Source organism: Medicago sativa, chromosome 8, assembly GCF_051527215.1.
Source record: "Medicago sativa cultivar Bolivia chromosome 8, Bolivia_mono, whole genome shotgun sequence".
Classification (NCBI taxonomy): Eukaryota; Viridiplantae; Streptophyta; class Magnoliopsida; order Fabales; family Fabaceae; genus Medicago; species Medicago sativa.
The window spans coordinates 26496014-26513501 of NC_140756.1; the positions used below are offsets into that span (position 1 = coordinate 26496014).

Here is a 17488-nt window from a genome sequence, read left to right on the forward strand (position 1 = left end):
GTTGGGTCGATCTGCAAGCCCAACTATTGGCATTTGAAAGCAGAATAGAACAATTAAATAGTTTCAATAATCTCTCGATGAACGCATCTGCGAACTTTGCAAACAGAACTGGAAACAAAAATGGCTTCAGAGGCAACAAGCATGGAACACGAGGTAACTGGAGAGGCTATAACTTCAGAGGAGGTAGAGGAAGAGGTAGATCTCAAACAACATGTCAGGTATGTAACATGGGTAACCACACTGCAGTGGACTGCTTTTATCGCTTTGACAAGTCATATACAGGCTCAAATCACTATGCTGAGAATAACAAGCAAGGAAATCATAGTGCCTTCATAGCTTCACCTTACAATGATTAGGACTATGAATGGTACTTTGATAGTGGAGCCAGTAACCATGTTACTCATCAAAATGAGACACTCCAAAATCTCAGTGAAAGCAATGGTAAGAATTCCCTTTTAATTGGCAATGGTGAGAAGTTAAAAATATCAGCCTCAGGCTCTGCTAAATTAAATAACCTCAATCTTCAAAATGTCTTATATGTACCAGAAATAACGAAAAACCTGTTGAGTGTATCTAAGTTGACTGCAGACAATAATGCTCTTGTTGAATTTGATGCAAATTGTTGCTATGTGAAGGACAAGCTGACAGGGAAGGCACTTCTAAAAGGGAAACTTAGAGATGGTCTGTATCAACTTTCAAGTGACAACTCTCAAGTCAATAAAGACTCACGTGTCTACATGTCTGTTAAGGAGAATTGGCATAGAAAGCTTGGACACCCGAACAATAAAGTCCTCGAAAAGGTGTTAAAGAACTGCAATGTGAAGACATCACCAAATGATCTTTTTTCATTTTGTGAAGCCTGCCAGTTTGGAAAACTTCACTTGTTACCCTTTAAATCCTCTTCCTCTCATGCTAAAGAACCTTTAGATTTGATTCATAGTGATGTATGGGGCCCAGCCCCGATTTTGTCTCCATCTAATTTTAAGTACTATGTTCACTTTATTGATGATTTTAGCAGATTCACTTGGATTTTTCCCTTAAAACAAAAATCGGAAACTATACATGCTTTCACTCAATTCAAAAACATGGTTGAAAATCAGTTTAACAAGAAAATAAAAGTCATTCAATGTGATGGAGGAGGTGAGTACAAGCCTGTCCAAAAGATAGCCACAGAGTCGGGAATTCAATTTAGAATGTCTTGTCCATACACCTCCCAACAGAATGGTAGAGCTGAGAGAAAACATAGACATGTGGCTGAACTAGGACTCACACTACTAGCACAGGCCAAAATGCCTTTACACTACTGGTGGGAAGCTTTCTCTACCTCAGTTTATCTCATCAATAGACTACCCTCATCAGTAGATCCAAATGCAAGCCCATACTCATTGTTGTTTGAGAAGGAACCTGACTATGATGCCTTAAAACCTTTTGGGTGTGCCTGTTATCCATGTCTCAGACCATATAACCAACATAAGCTACAATTTCATACCACTAGGTGTGTGTTCTTGGGGTATAGTAACTCTCACAAAGGATACAAGTGCCTCAACTCTCATGGAAGAATCTTTGTTTCAAGACATGTGGTCTTCAATGAGAACCATTTTCCATTTCATGATGGCTTTCTGGACACAAGAAATCCATTAAAATCTCTAATTGAAATTACACCTATTGTTATGCCTTCTTTTCATACAGGTATCACGGGCAGCAACACAATTGAGCCAACTAATGTGAACTATCAGGAAATAGAAGATCAACCAGTCCTCGGTGAGAACTCTATGAATGCAGATGAGGCCATCTCAATTGAAAATGAAGGTGAAGATGTTGAGTCAACAGAACCAGTGGAACCAAGCAACCAAATCACACCAGAGGACAACCAATCAGCCCAGCAGGACAACACAAATTTCATACGTACCAGGAGCATGGCAGGAATTTACAAGCCAAAATTGCCTTATATAGGGCTGACAGAAACTCACAAAGAAGATAAGGAACCGGAGAGTGTCGAAGAAGCACTAAGCAGGCCAAAGTGGAAAGAAGCCATGGATGCAGAATTCAAAGCTCTAACAACAAATCAAACTTGGACACTGGTACCACTTCAGGGGAAAGAAAACATCATAGACTCAAAATGGGTTTTTAAAACTAAGTACAAGGCAGATGGCTCCATTGAAAGAAGAAAAGCAAGATTGGTTGCCAAAGGTTTTCAACAAAATGCAGGTCTAGACTATGATGAGACTTTTAGTCCTGTGATCAAATCCAGCACTGTAAGAATTGTCCTAACCATTGCAGTACATTTAAATTGGGAAGTTAGGCAATTAGACATAAATAATGCATTCTTGAATGGAAATCTCAAAGAAACTGTATTTATGCATCAACCAGAAGGCTATATAGATCCAGCCAAACCTTATCACATATGCAAGTTGACCAAGGCGATCTATGGCCTGAAGCAGGCCCCGAGGGCCTGGTATGACAGTTTAAAGCATACTCTACTAGGTTGGGGTTTTCAAAATACCAAAAGTGATTCATCCCTCTTTGTTCTTAAAGGAACCAACCATATTACATTTCTTCTCATCTATGTTGATGATATTATAGTAACAGGAAGCAATAACGATTTCCTAGAGACTTTCATCACTCAACTAAACACTGCCTTCTCACTTAAAGACTTAGGCCATCTACACTACTTCCTAGGAATTGAAGTGCACAGAGATGCTGGTGGAATGTATTTGAAACAAACAAAGTACATAAGAGACCTTCTCAAGAAGTTTAATATGGAAAAGGCTTCGACATGCCCTACACCAATGGTAACTGGGAAACAATTCGTTGCTGAAGGAGAACCAATGGCCAATCCTACACTATATAGACAGGCTATAGGTGCATTGCAGTACCTAACCAACACCAGGCCTGACATAGCTTTTTCTGTTAACAAACTCAGTCAATACATGAGTTTGCCAACCACAGATCACTGGCAAGGAATAAAAAGAATACTAAGATATCTCCATGGCACAACAAATCTATGTCTGCATATCAAACCCTCAACTGATCTTGATATTGCCGGGTTCTCTGATGCAGATTGGGCCACTAGTGTAGATGACAGGAAATCCATGGCAGGACAATGTGTGTTCCTTGGTGAAACTCTGGTTTCGTGGGCATCAAGAAAACAAAGAGTGGTGTCACGATCAAGCACTGAGTCAGAGTACAGGGCCTTGGCTGACTTAGCGGCTGAAGTAGCTTGGATCAGATCACTTCTAGAAGAGTTGAAACTCCCTATGATTAGGAAACCAATTTTGTGGTGTGATAACCTGAGTGCCAAGGCACTAGCATCGAATCCAGTTATGCATGCTCGGTCCAAGCATATAGAAATAGATGTTCACTACATACGTGATCAAGTACTTCAAAATAAAATCACTATATCCTACGTGCCCACAGCAGATCAAATTGCAGATTGTTTAACCAAACCTCTCACGCATACAAGGTTCAACATTTTTAGAGACAAACTTGGGGTGACTATGTCACCATCAGTTTGAGAGGGGGAGTTAGAGAAAGTTGTGATTCTAATAATTATGACCTGATGTGCCTATCAATAGTCAACACATGTGTACAGCTAACAGAATTAGTCCTTACCATTTATATTAATTCTGCAATTATTGTAATTATAATTGTCTTAATTATAGGATCTCAATTGTACTACAATATGTGTATATAATCACATTCTGAAAAATGAATATACACAACATTTTTACAGCATTTCTTTCTATATTCTCTATGACAACATCAATACCAATGAAGAAGATTTCTCCAACTACGTTGGGGACGTTATAAAAAGACTCAAGGAAGAGGTAGGTATCAATGTGGTGTCCATTGCTCCATCCCATGAAACTGATGAACACTACAAGCTACTCTACAAGGACCACAGTGACGATATTAATTGGGTTAACTACCAATTCTACATGCAGCCTAACCCCACTAACGAGACTGACTTTTTAAACCTCTATATTAGTCTCGCAGGGGTATACACTTTTGAAAAACTCCTAGTAGGAGCAAGCACCGATCCACGTGACGGAGGTAATGTTCCACCAGATGTCTTCGTTAAGACTTGCACCGATCTCATCAAGGAAAAAGCACTCAGTGGCATTTTCATTTGGAATGCTAATGACTATGAGAAAATTGCACGAGATATCATAAAAACTATCCCTCGTAATAATTAATTACCAGCTCTATGTAGCCGGTAATTAAACTTATCATATCCACTATCTCTATATGTTTAATTATTCGGGTCATTTATCAAACTAAGGGATAGCCACGCCGTTCCTTGCTGTAGTTTGATACATCTTCTAAATAAGACCCAAAAAAGCTTTGATTATTCCATGTGTGTGTGTTTTAATTTGTGTGTCGCACAGGTTGCTTGTGCTCTATGTACGTTGTTTTAATAATGAATGAATATGTTATTTTTATCTTTATTTTTTTATACTACTACTATATTGAGTCCCCTTTCATGAGTTAATAATTAGAAACAATTGAATATGGCTGACATTTCTTTATGATTTAAAATGAACCTCATTTCTATATATATAACACTTTACACATCAGTACATTAAGACCAATTATATATATTTATACTCCCTCTGTCCCAATTTAACTGAGCCTTTGGCAGGGCTCATTTCACACTTATTAAGAAAAAGTATATAAGTGAAAGAGAGAGAAAAATGGTTTTGTAACACCCATATTTGAAAATATCTAGAATATTCAAAAGAGTGCCAAAAGTGATATTGGATACATTACTTATACAATAATAGAAACGACTATAAGTCTTGAGTCTAAATACAAGAACATTCCAAAGTTGTTATGTTACATTATTACACCAAACTTTTGTCACAACAAAGTACATAATACAAAATATATGACAACACGACTTATAATGTAACATATGCATCCTTAATCCACCATGAAAGCTCCAAGAAGACACGATCACTCCAAGACCTTTTCTTTACCTTTATCTCGTGAAACCTGTGGACCTGAACAAATAAGGAGTTGGATGAGACATAATGCCTCAGTGAGTTCTTCCTAGCCCTAGGCTAGTGATAACCTTGGGGAAAAAGCCTACGGTTACCACGTGACTAGAATACAACCTGCCGGTTGATTATACGTGTGTGGACATTTTATCTAGACGGAGGTGCTCACTAGAATCCGTCTTAGATTCTCCATAACATGTTATAGGCTTTACTATATCATACGTGTCATGGCGGTCAAGGGATCCTAGAACCGCTTTGCTAAGGTACGTTAATCGCACCGAAGCCTATGCTATAATTCATGACACAACCCTATACCGGACGAATAAGGAAACCTAGGTCGTCTTCGGCATAACATTCATTTCATGTACTATTCCAATACTCGCTTATGTTTAACATAATCGTATTCATGCATGTCATATTCAATAAGTCATTATGTTAGCGTGAGTCAAACAACATTATCTTGATTCGTTTTACGGAGAGTCCCGGGTGGAGTAACCCCGAGAACTATCCCATACATGACCGATGTACGTACATCGGACTCCCTCAGTGTCGTGCGGGTCCCTTACGGCTTGAACCATTCTCCTTAGATCGAGAACCTCTTGCATCCCCCTAACGTGGATGTCAAGAAACACGAGCACCTACATCTTATATTAATCATATTCATATACATACATATTCATGCTTGTTCATAGGCGTGTAAAATATTCTTCACATATAGCATACCTAAACATTCAAGTCTAACATAATAATTCTCGACAACTAGTCGAGGCTCTAGTTCATTCCTTTCCCGCTAAGTATGTGCTTGCTACCCGAACATAACTTGATATATCTCTCACATATCATTTATCATCAAACATTGTTAGTGTTTTGCCATGCCTTATCCTTGTTTAAAACCTTGTTTGAAATTGTACTTTAAACACTTAGAATTGAGGGGTTTCATAGTTTAATAAGGTACTGCAAGATCGAGCCTCGGATAGCCCATGCTGGCCACAACACGAATTGACAACACATGCTGTGCGGTCAATTTCGCCATGGCCAAATATTCTGCCAGGCCAAATATTCCGCCAGGCGAAATTTTTCGCCATGGCTAGCTAAAAGGCGAGCTATTCCAGAGAGCCCTGATCCCCAGCTCGCCATGGCGAGCTAAATTCCGCCAGGCGAACTGTAGCAGTCCAGAATTCTGCAGAAAACGTGATTTTTCATAAAAACCTCAATTTCAAGCATCTTAAGGTACCTGACACTTCTAGGACACATAAAAACAGCTGGAAATAAATTACATGGCATCATTAACATGTTTTGATCATAAATGATACAAAGGGGGTACTAAAACCCTAATACTTAGCTTAGCATAAATCATGATTTCTTACAAGTATCTTCACAACCCAAAGGAAGGAAAAACTATCTAAGAACTCACCTTGGAAAAGGTTGATGTTGGTTTCAAGTTTCTAACCACAAAACCCTAGAATCACTACTTCAAGGGAGAAAGGAAACTAGTTGAATAGCTTGCTCCAATATGCTTAACTCTTTGCCTAAACTCTTGCCTAAAGATTCAAAGAACTTGAGTGTTGAAGAAGAAGAAAGGAACCGAGTTCCTAGAGAGAGGGAAGAGCTCAAAGTTGTTGTTAACCTAGAGAGAGAAAGTCATAAGCATAATGATTTATGTTGGTCCTAATCTTCATAAATATCTTCCACACATGAAATTCCATAAATGCCCTTTTCCTTAAACGTGCGCATTTTATCGTTTTCAGATATTACGTTAATTCCTAATACGCAGGATGTTACATTCTACCCCCCTTAAAAGAAATTTCGTCCTCGAAATTTAGAGTATACCTGAAAACAAATGCGGATACTGGTTCAGCATCTCTGATTCAAGTTCCCAAGTAGCTTCTCCATCTGGCGACCCCTTCCAAACCACCTTCACTATAGGGATCTCTTTTTTCCTGAGAGATTTGACGTCACGGTCAACTATCCTTTCTGGCTCCGGCTGAAACGTCAAATCTGACCTTAATTCAATAGAGTCTAGTTCAATTGGTTGAAAAGGATCTGGAATGTACTTCTTCAATTGAGACACATGAAACACATCATGCAAGCCTGACATAGCTGGAGGTAAAGCTAACTGGTAAGCTACTGGCCCGATACGTTTGAGTATCATAAACGGTCCTACATACCTAGGACACAACTTCTTGGTTCTAAAAACACCTCTCAAACCCAGTTTAGGCGTAACTTTCAGGAACACATGATCACCTTCATCAAACTCTAAAGGTCTTCGCCTATTGTCCGCATAACTTTTCTGACGACTCAGAGCTATTCTCATCTTCTCTTGTATTGACTTAATCTTCAAAGTCGTTTCCTGAATGATCTCTGGTCCAATGATGCTCTTATCTCCAACCTCGGCCCAACACAAAGGGGTTCTACATTTCCTACCATACAATGCTTCATATGGTACCATCCCAATACTTGAGTGATAGCTATTGTTGTAGGAAAATTCTATCAAAGGTAAGTGATGGTTCCAACTTCCTCCATCTTCCAAAACACAAGCACGTAACATGTCTTCTAAAGTTTGGATAGTCCTCTCTGATTGACCATCCGTTTGCGGATGATGCGACGTGCTCAACTTCAAACGAGTTCCTAAGGCCCTTTGAAAAGACTTCCAAAAGTGTGAAGTGAAGATAGGATCCCTGTCTGACACAATACTCACCGAAACACCGTGTAACTTGACAATTTCTGAAATAAACAATTCGGCATACTGCGATGCTTTGTAGGTAGATTTGACTGGTGAGCTGACTTAGTTAATCTATCTACAATCACCCATATTGAGTCATGACCTCTCTGAGTACGAGGTAGACCTCCTACGAAGTCCATAGTAATGTGTTCCCATTTCCACTGAGGAATCTCTAATAATTGTAGCATACCAGCTGGTCTCTAATGTTCTATTTTAACTTGTTGACAAACAATACACCTCGCTACAAATTCAGCAATATCAGTTTTCATCCCAGGCCACCAGTACTCCTTCTTTAAATCTTGATACATCTTGGTAGCACCAGGGTGAATTGAAAAACTACTCTTGTGTGCTTCCTCCAAGATCAATCTTCTGAGCTCTTGATCATTTGGAACACATATTCTTCCTTCAAATAAAATCATCCCATCTGCAGCCACAGAGAATTCTGGGTGAACATTTCTTTTCTGAAGTTCCGGGTCAACATTTTGAGTCTGAACGATTCTTGATCTCAAATCACATGAGATTTCCAATCTTTGTAACCAAATACCGTCATCGTTTTCTGTGACTCCAAGATTAAGGTCTCGAACCTTCTCATACATGTTACAAGTGTGCATCAACACTTCGGCTTGGGCTAAGGCTTTACGACTCAAAGCATCTGCCACCACATTGGCCTTTCCGGGATGATATTTCAGATCAAAGTCGAAGTCTTTCAAATACTCCATCCAACGCCGTTGCCTCATATTCAAATCCCTTTGATCAAACAAGTACTTTAGACTTTTGTGATCACTAAACAATTCAAAGTGTGCTCCATACAAATGATGCCTCCATATCTTCAAAACGAAAATTATGGCTGCCAACTCTAAGTCATGAGTAGGATAGTTTTCTTCATGCGTCTTGAGTTGCCTAGATGCATAAGCTATTACATTATTTTATTGCATAAGTACACCACCAAGTCCCTTAGACGATGCATCACAAAACACAACATACTTCTTCTACGGGTCAGGTATGGTTAAAACTGGGGCTTGAGTTAATTTCTTCTTTAGAGTTCTAAAACTCTTCTCACATTCTTCATCCCACACAAAAGGCACATCTTTTCTCATGAGTCGGGTTAAAGGTAAAGCAATCTGGGAAAACTTAATGATAAACCGTTGGTAATAACCGGCTAATCCCAAGAAGCTACGAATTTCCAAAACATTCTTCGGTCTTGTCCAATTTTGAACGGCTTCTACTTTTGACTGATCAACTGCTACACCTCCTTGAGAAATTACATGACCAAGGAATTTGACCTCTGACAACCAAAACTCACACTTGCTGAACTTCGCATATAACTGTTTTTCCCGAAGGATATCCAACACTATCCTCAAATGTTGTGCATGATCTTGCGGATTCTTAGAATAAACCAATATGTCATCAATGAAAATAATGACAAATTGATCTAAATAGGGATGAAAAATCCGATTCATATAATCCATAAAGACTGCTGGAGCATTGGACACACCAAAAGGCATTACCAAAAATTCATAGTGTCCGTAACGCGTTCTGAAAGCCGTTTTGGACACATCTGAGGACTTGATACGAATCTGATGGTATCCTGACCTGAGATCAATTTTAGAGAACACAGATGCCCCCTTAAGTTGATCTAGTAAATCATCTATCCTTGGCAAAGGATACTTATTCTTGATGGTCACCTTGTTTAGCTGACGATAATCAATACACCGCCGCATGCTGCCATCTTTCTTTTTAACTAACAAGACTAGTGCACCCCATGGAGACACACTAGGCCTGATGAAATGCTTCTGAATAAGTTCCTCCAATTGAGTCTTCAATTCTTTAAGTTCTAAGGGAGACATTCTGTAAGGTGCTACTGACACTGGTTCGGCTCCCGGAATCAAATCAATCAAAAACTCAATTTCTCTTTCCGGTGGCAAACTTGTAATATCGGATGGAAAAACATCCAGGTACTCACTTACAATAGGGATATCACTTGGACTCAAATCTGACTCTGAAGTCACGATGAGCATAACATAAAAACCCTTATCCTGAGCACAAATAAACTGAGCCATCTGGTACGTGTGCTTAATCAACTCTGACAAGGCTACACCTTCCACCGTATTACTAGTTGGCATGTAAAAACTCTTTTCTGCACACCCTATATACACATGATTGGCTGACAACCAGTCCATACCTAATATGACATCGAGTTGCTTCATCGGAAGACATACTAAATCTATATAATACGTCTTGCTAGATACGGTGATGGGACAATTTTCACAAACATAATTCGCTACAATACTCCCGTCAGTGGCTGTGGTTACTTTCATAGGGGGATTTAATAACGAAACAGACAACTGAAGAGCTTCAACACATTGAAATGAAATGAAAGAACATGATGCACCACAATCAAATAAAACATTAACAGGATTCTGTCCAAGAAAACACGTACCACCAATCAAGTCTTCATTTGCCTGTGCCTTCTTACCATCAAGAGAATACACTCTACCTTTACTCATTGTAGTACTTGCACCTTTGCCCTTGTTTCCTCTGGTTGGACAATCCGCCACATAGTGCCCTGACTGACCACATGAAAAGCAATTACCAGAGCCTACCCTGCATTCTCCCTGATGAGCTTTAGCACAATTTGTAACACCCATACTAGACGTATCTAGAAAGTCTAGCACGTGCGTTGAATTTAGTACTGGATACATTAGATTATACAACATAAAAGTTTCGAATGAATATAAATACATCAAGACGCGTTCGCACAATATCAAATACATCATATCTTATCTATATAACATAAGTACATCCTTGAAATCCATATTCTTCAAGCTTCGCGTACGAACGAGCTTTTGATGAAAAATCCATTCGGCTACTAGCTTGCCATCCATCCTGTTTATCTGAAAAAAAATAAGGATTGGGATGAGACATAATGTCTCAGTGAGTTCCCCTAAATCCTAGGCTATAGGTAACCTCAAGGGGAAACCTACGGTCACCACGTGTCTACATTACAACCTGACGGTTGATTATACGTGTGTGGGGAGTTGCATACATAGACGGTAGTGCATACTAGAGCCGTCATAATTTCATCTTACATGTTATAGGTTTCATATCCTGTACGTGTCATGGCGGCCGAGGGGAACCCAGGACCGCATTGCCAAGAATACGCTCTACGTATCATGGCCTAAACATAACATATCATGGCACGATTCTAACTGGACGATAAGGGGAAACCTAAGATCATCATCGGTATCATATTCTTTACTTGCTCTATTCCATGTCTTATGCTTGTCATAAAGCATCTAGTGCTCTTGGTCACGAACTAATTCATGCATAGGAATCATTCTTGCATTTCATAACATAATCATAACATAACATACATAGTCGTGCATAAGTTCATTCATTGTTATGTTAGCATTGAACAAACAATTATCATCTTGATTCATTTACGGAGAGTCCCGGGTGGAGTAACCCCGAGAACAATCCCATCATGACCGATGTACGTACATCGGACTCCCTCAGTGTCGTGCGATCCCCTTACGGAGCTTTCCCCGTTCTCATCATGAGAACCCCTTGAATCCATACCTTCATGGATTGCAAGAGACACGAACACCTACATCCTTAATTACTCAGTACCATGTGATCCCCTTACGGAGCCTTCCCCGTTCTCATCATGAGAACCCCTTGAATCCATACCTTCATGAATTGCAAGAGACATGGCACCTACATATTCATTAATCATGGTCTTGTCATTCATTTAGGATAAACCTAATCATGCATACATATTTACCTCGGAACCTTGATCAATCCGATTAATGGTAAAGTCTTACTTGTACATGCTTGTACATTCTTAATCATGGAGGAGTGATTAACTAATCAAACCACGACTTAACTTGCTTGCTAAACACTCTTACACATATGCAAAGAGTTTATACTTTGCGTCTTATCATGCTAAGAATTCATGCTAACTAGCTAGTTCTCGACAACTATGTCGAGGCTCTAATTTTTCCCTTGCTTATGAATAATTTGCTACCCGATTCATGACATGATTCTCTCGTATGCCATGCCTTAATAACTTGCATAATACTTGTCTCTTTAACATAAGAATTTTTCTTTCATTGATCATCATTTGGGACCTTGGTTTGAGGGGTTTACTTTTATAAAAGACTGCTCGAGAAAACCCGGAACGAAAATACCGAATCTGCCTGAAACGAGCAAGCAGCAACTAGAGGGCACTACTTGCTCGCCTAGGCGAGTACACTTACTCACCGTGGTGAGTAGTTGCTTGCCATGGCGAGCTGGGAGGCGAGCAGACCTCCAGAACTTCCATTTTGCTCGCCTAGGCAGCCAGTTGCTCGCCTGGGCGAGTTATGACAGTCCAGCCACCTCAAAAATGATATTTTTGACTTAAAGTCCTCAAACCAAGCATCTCCAAGTGTTATATGACCCTTAGGATCATTAGGAACCTGTAAAAACAGTCATATAACAAGTACATACAAGTATAGCAAGCATGGCAAGAAAAAGGGCAACTAACTTACACTTTAAACCCTAGAATTTTCATGTTGTTCATATTAATCATACATGGCATAAACATAATCCCAAAGGGTGGGAAAACTATCTATGGAACTCACCTAATCACAATCTTGAAGCAACTCCAAGCTCCAAGCTCAAACATGCCCAAAACCTTAGTTGTGCTCCATTTGCTTCCTTGCTCATACCATTCAAACTTGTCACCCTTTTCTTGCAAACCAAGACACCATTTCAAGCTCAAAACCATACTCCAACTTTACCCTCAAAACACATATTCAAAACTTGGAATCAAAAGGAATTCTTGGTGAGGAAGGGTAAAGATATTAATCCTTTCAAACTTAATATTATTACCTTGATCTTGTGGAGACTATACCTTGTACCAATTTAGAATCCATCTTCACCATATACCAAACCCTAGTTCTCCAATCACTTCTTCAAGAAGAGGAATAGAAGATATCAAACATAATCCAAACTTCCTTAAGCTTAAATGATCATAAAGGAACAAGTTTGGAAGCTTACCATGAGAGGATGAAGTTCCATGAAAGATTTGTGAAGAGGAAAAGAGAGAGAGGGTGGCGTGAAGATGAGAGGGAAAGAGACTCATCAAAACTCAACTTGCTTCCTTCTCCATGATCTTAAAGAAACATAAGTTAAAGCCTTGTCTTGAGGGAAGAAGATTTGCAAAGGATTAATGGAGGAAAAGAGAGGAAGAGGGCGATGGGTTAGAGAGAAGGGAGAGCAAAACTTTCTCTCAACCCTAGAGAGAGAAACACAAGGGAGAAATGAGATATTTTGTGCCCAACACAAATAAATATCCTTTAGACGTGCAATTACCATTTTGCCCTTGCCATAAACGTGTTTTAAACGTCGCTGATACTTTATCCGCATTGTGCTGACCTGTCATACATATTTCCAATAACCTACTTTCCATGAATTAAATTCATTTGACATGATCAACGGTTAATATACCGATACTGTCAGGCGGGATATTACATTCTACCCCCCTTAAAAAAATTTCGTCCTCAAAATTTAGAGATCGACTACTAAACATCTTGACAAAAACTTACCATCCGTGGTCAGAGCCATATATTTTCTATTCATACATATCCAAGAAGTTCATCATTGCTTGTGTTTCGTTTTGTTTCTTGATTCACATACATAAGCATATAGCTTTCTTAATCTTAATATCCCTCAGAAATTAGTGTTATCTTGTTACATCATGATTTAGAACATTCCTTGGTACACATAGACGTATTGTCTCGGACTCGTATCTTACCCGCTTAACATGAACTATTCACAAAGGTATCTTAGCATAAACATGAACACTCAGGATTTGCCTTTTAACTGGAATCCTATCGGAAACCAGGTTTGCCCTGCAGTGCTTACTTGCAACATTAAACATCTTTTCATGTATACCTAATCTTATCGGTTAAGCATATACTTCATTGTCAATCTAATAACCCTCATCATGATTCACATGTTCTTGAAACTTTTTAGCAAATTTAATTGCACATACATCATACTTTCTTGACACCTTTCCGTGTATCCCGTAGGATATTGACTTCATACGAACATTGTCGTTTCCATAACATGTGCATACTTTCAAGTGCCGCCTCTTGTTAAATGATAACGATACATGTTATAAAATCTTTCTTGAAGAAATTTTTCTTAAACTTTGGTATTCGGGTTCTTGGAACGAATAGATACATGACTAAAAAGATTTTCTCATTTTCAAAACTGAATATGTAATGGTACCACAGAACCACCGGACGAGTTTCTATATTTTTGAGAAAGATTTAACAACTCGCCCTAAACTTGTCCATGACAAGTTGGTCATGAAGCTTGTACGTCTTAAGTGAGTTTACTTACGATGTATCTCTTCAGTTTCGAAAATGTATAATTCCATGAGTTTAAAATAAGCATCGTTCCCAAGTTCCTTGTACCAATCTTAGCTTTAAAAGTTATAAAACCATTGCTTGACATGTCTTAACAAGTATCGTTTTCACTCAACAAGTATTGCATACAAAAGTATGAATCTCATTACACATCACTCAAAAGTTGCTTATCTTTCTCATGATAACATGCTTAATCTTTAAAGATGATTTCTTCCCTTTAACCGATATACATGATCGCATTTCCGTTTACATATCCGTAGGAAAATCCTTGGACCTCTTGACATGAACTTGTTTCTCTTCTTAGAAACACTAAACTTGAATCTTCAAATAATCTTTTCAAGTATTACTTGAACACTACTACCTGATCCGAATACCGATTTTCATTCTTGTTACTTCGATCTTTACCTTGAATCTCATGAGGAAAACCCTCCGATTTCTTACATGTTTTCCAATTCCATCACCCATGATTAACGATTAGCTTCCATGGCGCTACTCTGATTCCCACCGGTTGGCTTAAACCATTACTCTAATCCGTTAGAGCGATTGAGACTTCAATTCATGCTTATCACTTGAATACTAACTTTTGAACTGTTTTCAAGATTTCCCATGTTGCAACCAACGTCACCATCTTACACCTGTCTTGTAAATTCAAACTCGGGATGACTTATCTTATACTCATAATACTTGACTTGGGGGTGCACTTTACATTCTTGCTAGTTGGATTTACCGGCTGAGTATACATGTCATACTTGAACTTGTTTCAGAGTAAACTCAAATTCCTTTGACAAACTCATCTTGAACATGAACTTATCTTCCTTGAACATCTAACCTTGTACCTTCGCATTCTCGCATACTATATTTTGCTTAATCATACCAATGCTTGCTCGTTGATTTTTCTTTGAAAGAAAACTTCTTAAACTAGCGCACGGGTCATTGACGTTGATAATTTTTCTACTTTATAATTATATATTGAGTTTTTGGCCCCGACCGTTGCTTCGGGAATCATAGAACGAGTTGATAACACATACGTGCCATCAAACCTAGACTCTAATAAGTCTAGCCCGCTCTACGAGTGTCGAACCAAACCGGTTCCTAGACATTCTCGTGAATTTTCAAAATATCAACCTCAATTACCCATACGTGTAAATCTTTTTAAAATACTTTAAACCTTATAGTTCAACTTCATAATGAGCCTTAGCAAGTTAATTAAGCAAAACATAGGTTCGAGAGATACGTCATAATCCCACACAATTCGTGAACCTTGTAATTTCTTATAGCTTTGCACCGCTTAAACTTCTTACTTCATACCTCATGCATAAACATCGATGACTTTCCTTCTAAATGCCGAAACTTTTATACTCTTGATCTTGACTTGTTCTTGACTCTTGACACATTAACCTCCAAACTACCTTAAACCGTATCGATTTCGTTGATGGTTGCCCATGTCTTTTCCTTGAAAATCTTAGAATATGATATGCATTCGTTACTTGATGTCATAAATTATTTTCGTCACATAAAAGATTATTGCGAAGACATCTCCCCAATAGTCATTGCAAACCATAGGAACGAATTGGTAGAAAACGAAAAGTTTCGTCCCCGGCTTGCTATTGGTGAGCTTCTCCGACTCTATTTTCCAGAAAACCTTCTTTGCATAAAACTTTTATTCTCAAGTAACCAATGCACACCATTCATTCCTATCATCATAAAATACTATATAACCTATGCATGGCAACATCAACCTTTTTCGATACAATTCTTGGCACGTCGAAAATCAATGCCTTAATTCTGATAACATAAAACCTTATCTTGAATTCCTTAACTTCCACCACCATGAATAACTTACCTCTTTACATTGCCACTTACGCAACTTGACAAACCTTCATGTCCTTAACTTCATTTACATATTGCTATTCCTGAGAGCCCGCTGACTCCGTCAACATATATCGACTTCTCACCATCTTGTAGCCTTGTTCTGACAATCCAAAAATATCATAGATCCGTTCCAACGACAACTCTTACCGAATCTTTCGGTCATGCTTAGATATATATACATCCAACTTCTTCACTTACGGGTACACGAAGTATTGCTAACATCTTACCCGACATTGTCGGAACGCCCCTTCTAACATGCCGTACATTCCCGGAGGATTCACACTTCTACTTAATTAGTTCACCGGCCACCTTTTGGCACGATCAAACTACTTCATCACATACTTCGTTCCTCTTGGGTCCTATTCAGCTCTCCGGCATCCATTCTAATCGTTGAATGCTAAATTGAGTTGATCAGGCTCAACTAACAACAACAACTAGAACATTTACCCGGAACCCAATGGTCCCACTACCTTAGTTGTAATTTAATGACCCAAGGCTCGATCTGAATCGACCTGCTCTGATACCAAATGTAACACCCATACTAGACGTATCTAGAAAGTCTAGCACATGCGTTGAATTTAGTACTGGATACAGTAAATTATACAACATAAAAGTTTCGAATGAATATAAATACATCAAGACGCGTTCGGACAATATCAAATACATCATATCTTATCTATATAACATAAGTACATCCTTGAAATCCATATTCTTCATGCTTCGCGTACGAACGAGCTTTTGATGAAAAATCCATTCGGCTACTAGCTTGCCATCCATCCTGTTTATCTGGAAAAAAAAATAAGGATTGGGATGAGACATAATGTCTCAGTGAGTTCCCCTAAATCCTAGGCTATAGGTAACCTCAAGGGGAAACCTACGGTCACCATGTGTCTACATTACAACCTGACGGTTGATTATACGTGTGTGGGGACTTGCATACATAGACGGTAGTGCATACTAGAGCCGTCATAATTTCATCTTACATGTTATAGGTTTCATATCCTATACGTGTCATGGCGGCCGAGGGGAACCTAGGACCGCATTGCCAAGAATACGCTCTACGTATCATGGCATAAACATAACATATCATGGCACGATTCTAACCGGACGATAAGGGGAAACCTAAGATCGTCATCGGTATCATATTCTTTACTTGCTCTATTCCATGTCTTAAGCTTGTCATAAAGCATCTAGTGCTCTTGGTCATGAACTAATTCATGCATGGGAATCATTCTTGCATTTCATAACATAATTGTCGCGTCATTTTTCGGAGATCAAGGCTATTTGATTAGCTTATTGACTCGCTTTTATTTCACGACTTTGAAAAAATTTATTTAAATTGGGGGTCCGGGGGTTGGTTACATAAAGGGAAGGTGTTAGCACCCTTTATGTCCGTAGTACTCTACGGGAACCTTTTAGTTTTATTTAAATAATGTGCTATAACTTGCTTATTTTGAAAAAAGGATTTTAAGTGA

General features: G+C 38.8%; 1 long non-coding RNA gene across 1 annotated transcript; it reads right to left on the reverse strand.

The window, feature by feature from the left end:
* Positions 1–10105: 10105 nt before the first annotated feature.
* On the reverse strand, positions 10106–13013 carry LOC146897965 (uncharacterized). The gene is made up of 3 exons (XR_015023733.1): positions 12766–13013; positions 12348–12678; positions 10106–10616 (listed from the first exon to the last, which is right to left on the reverse strand). It is a non-coding gene; the product is annotated as an uncharacterized LOC146897965 (long non-coding RNA).
* Positions 13014–17488: the final 4475 nt, after the last annotated feature.